Genomic DNA, 4,469 nt, shown 5'->3' with positions numbered 1-4,469 from the left:
ATATTAATATATTATTAATAAGTAATAATACATTTTTTTCCCTTTACAATTTTTACTCATATCAAGCTTTAAATCTTATATAGGCACACAATTTGAATATTTAGAATTTAGAAATAAATGCTTAAAGTTGGGAAAACAATTTCAAGACTATTTCAAGACTATTTAATGGAATGAATTACACTAAGAATACTGTAGGTTTAATCATCAAATGCTTGCTTTATTGGAATCTTATAATAGAGAAGGTGACTATAATGCAGATATTTGGACTTACTACACTGTTGTTTCATCGAATAAACACAAAATGTTAAATTTGTTATGCATAATCAACTGGAGATTTAGAAAATGCAAATCTTTTTGCATTCAGTGAATAGAACTGAAGTGAATAAACACCAGGAACATTAGTATGAATTGTGAATGTGAATATTCTCAGACATCTAGCGCCATTTGCTCGGAATAAAACACACAAGACATGCCGTTATTGCAAAAGGATCCATTTCGAGGTGACAACAGTAACTCCACTTTATTGCTCCACCACATTATTGATCATTTCTCAATAGCAGCACACTGGGAGTTTTCTAAACTCCTGACCTGATGGACCCATTTGTTTTGTCTACAGTGAATTAATGACTCAAAATATTTGAGAATGATAGGGAAAAAATGAGACACAAACACACACGCGCACACAAACACAATTCTTTTTTTTTTTTTTCGTTTTTGAACAGCACATTGCATGTCAACAGTTTCACAGAAATACTTCATGCCATCTGTTTTCTGCAAAGGTCTGGCAGCTAAAGGAACATCTGCAAGAACCCTTGAGTTAAATTTACAAATTTGAACCATTAAAAAAAGACATACGGTAATGTGTCTTTGTGCGTTTTCTTTTACCTAATTGAAAATAATAATAAGAAGAAAATTTAAAAAGGCATTTAGATATAAATGATAGCAGATTAGGATTATTTGAATGTAAGATTCAGGCACAATTAAAGCTTTCATTTAATGTTTGAGGTTTAAGTTTCTGTGAAACAAGTAAATATATTGTAATTCAAAGCAACTGAATGGCCTGAGGTTTCCTCAAAGTTCTTCTGATGTGAGGAACAGAAATTGGTTCAATCTCTCACTGACCTTTTACATCAAAACACATTTAAACACAAATAAAATATTAAAAAGACACCAGCATTTTAAAAAGCTGAAAGATTAATTAATGAGACATTTTCTTGGTGTATAGCGTAGGTTTAGGTTTCTTGATAAGCTGACACACCCATGCGGTTCCGCTTGTAATACTGGACGGCCTTATGCTGCTTGTTCGTCTTTGCGCAGTTACATTCCTGCTGTTGTGTGCAAGGAGTGTGTCGTGTTTACTGTTATTACCGTACTTGAATTTTTTTTTACTGTGGAAGCAGTTGCGCACATCTCCGCAGCGCAGTTTTCAATCAATTTACATTTCAATATAAATCCTGTGCTGTTTTTTTTACATCTTTGTGCTGATGTGCTTTTCAAGAAAATAATCAACGACTACAAAGTATGAAGATGCCTAAATTCCTGAAGGAATTATTTTTCTATAATTGCACATTTTTAGTATTGAGTTTTTTTTATACATTAACAATTTGCTGAGAATTAAAATTTTATATTTATAGTTACATTTATTATTGTGTAAAAACCATGAAACGTTCCTGCCATCGTAAACGTTATTATCAGCTCTATCGTTGTCACACTAGCCACACTCAATGTTACAAGAAACATGAAATACAATTTATTTTCGACTACAAAGTGCTGACACTAGAGACTCCTTTCAAAAAGGCTAAATGAATGTGTCCTCATATAATAAGAATTATGCTTTCTTTTCTTAAAATCCATTAATGTTGATAGTCCACTGTAAAGGTCCTTGTTTAAGTCATTGCAAGAATAGCAATAGAAACTTTTGTCACATGTGTAAAATCCCATGTCCCACTGTATATGTTTATGTGCATAGGGTGTCTAATAAAATATACAAGCGATTTGGTTTTGTGCATTTCAATATTTATTTATATCAGTGCAAATAAACACCAGAAAGTAATAAAATATGTAAAACATCATGGTTGTCACAAGAGTATCATAGATGAAATGGATATTTTATATATATATATATATATATATATATATATATATATATATATATATATATATATATATATATATAAATATTTTTTTTTTTTTCGTTTTGAACAGCACATTGCATGTCAACAGTTTCACAGAAATACTTCATGCCATCTGTTTTCTGCAAAGGTCTGGCAGCTAAAGGAACATCTGCAAGAACCCTTGAGTTAAATTTACAAATTTGAACCATTAAAAAAAGACATACGGTAATGTGTCTTTGTGCGTTTTCTTTTACCTAATTGAAAATAATAATAAGAAGAAAATTTAAAAAGGCATTTAGATATAAATGATAGCAGATTAGGATTATTTGAATGTAAGATTCAGGCACAATTAAAGCTTTCATTTAATGTTTGAGGTTTAAGTTTCTGTGAAACAAGTAAATATATTGTAATTCAAAGCAACTGAATGGCCTGAGGTTTCCTCAAAGTTCTTCTGATGTGAGGAACAGAAATTGGTTCAATCTCTCACTGACCTTTTACATCAAAACACATTTAAACACAAATAAAATATTAAAAAGACACCAGCATTTTAAAAAGCTGAAAGATTAATTAATGAGACATTTTCTTGGTGTATAGCGTAGGTTTAGGTTTCTTGATAAGCTGACACACCCATGCGGTTCCGCTTGTAATACTGGACGGCCTTATGCTGCTTGTTCGTCTTTGCGCAGTTACATTCCTGCTGTTGTGTGCAAGGAGTGTGTCGTGTTTACTGTTATTACCGTACTTGAATTTTTTTTTACTGTGGAAGCAGTTGCGCACATCTCCGCAGCGCAGTTTTCAATCAATTTACATTTCAATATAAATCCTGTGCTGTTTTTTTTTTACATCTTTGTGCTGATGTGCTTTTTCAAGAAAATAATCAACGACTACAAAGTATGAAGATGCCTAAATTCCTGAAGGAATTATTTTTCTATAATTGCACATTTTTAGTATTGAGTTTTTTTTATACATTAACAATTTGCTGAGAATTAAAATTTTATATTTATAGTTACATTTATTATTGTGTAAAAACCATGAAACGTTCCTGCCATCGTAAACGTTATTATCAGCTCTATCGTTGTCACACTAGCCACACTCAATGTTACAAGAAACATGAAATACAATTTATTTTCGACTACAAAGTGCTGACACTAGAGACTCCTTTCAAAAAGGCTAAATGAATGTGTCCTCATATAATAAGAATTATGCTTTCTTTTCTTAAAATCCATTAATGTTGATAGTCCACTGTAAAGGTCCTTGTTTAAGTCATTGCAAGAATAGCAATAGAAACTTTTGTCACATGTGTAAAAATCCCATGTCCCACTGTATATGTTTATGTGCATAGGGTGTCTAATAAAATATACAAGCGATTTGGTTTTGTGCATTTCAATATTTATTTATATCAGTGCAAATAAACACCAGAAAGTAATAAAATATGTAAAACATCATGGTTGTCACAAGAGTATCATAGATGAAATGGATATTTTATATATATATATATATATATATATATATATATATATATATATATATATATATATATATATATATAAATATTTTTTTTTTTACTACAAATGCATTTCTCGGATGCACAGCATGACGTAAACCCAAAATAGAGAAATGTTTAAAAGAGTAACAGAACAGAAACAGGATAAGAAAAAAATGATGTACTTTTGTATCGTCAAATTTGATGCTTCAAATAACCGTCTTTTTGTGATAAAATAAAAAATACAAATAATTGTTTAAGACTTGAAATTTCCCATTCTAGGTACTGATACGCAGGTGCTTCCCATGCATGTGCATGCAACAGGCAGCAGTATACCGATCAGACGTAACACGACGGCTTGCAGAACGAAGAATAATCGAAGATTATCGTTAGCTCACAACATAGAGACATGCAAAAAAAACAAAAAAAAACAAAACAAAACTCATTATTTGTAATTTTATGTACATTATTAGACAGATTATATTTACAATCCAAGACGATAAAAACTAGGGCTTTTTCAACAATACAAAATAGTAATATTTCATAATTAAAGCACTATTTACACAAATTTATCAAATCCAAATGCATCTACATACAAAGGAAGAAATAAAATAGTTCACTAAATGATTTTTTTTTTTTAGATTATATTTAACTGAACAATGGGTCAAATTTCTTTCACAGTAGACTCTCAGCTTAACATGCTATTCGTCTATGATTGAACTGTTTATGAAACAGAAATCTCTCAGTTCATAAACATTTACTCACATCCTTGGGGAAAAGATTTTCATATTTGACACCACAAGTCTGTGAACTGCTACATATGCGTATATAAAGTACAAAACAATGAACGATAAAAAAATCGTAAAAACATA

The sequence above is a fragment of the Silurus meridionalis genome, chromosome 11, assembly GCF_014805685.1.
Source record: "Silurus meridionalis isolate SWU-2019-XX chromosome 11, ASM1480568v1, whole genome shotgun sequence".
Classification (NCBI taxonomy): Eukaryota; Metazoa; Chordata; class Actinopteri; order Siluriformes; family Siluridae; genus Silurus; species Silurus meridionalis.
Note: the sequence above shows the minus strand (reverse complement) of the source record.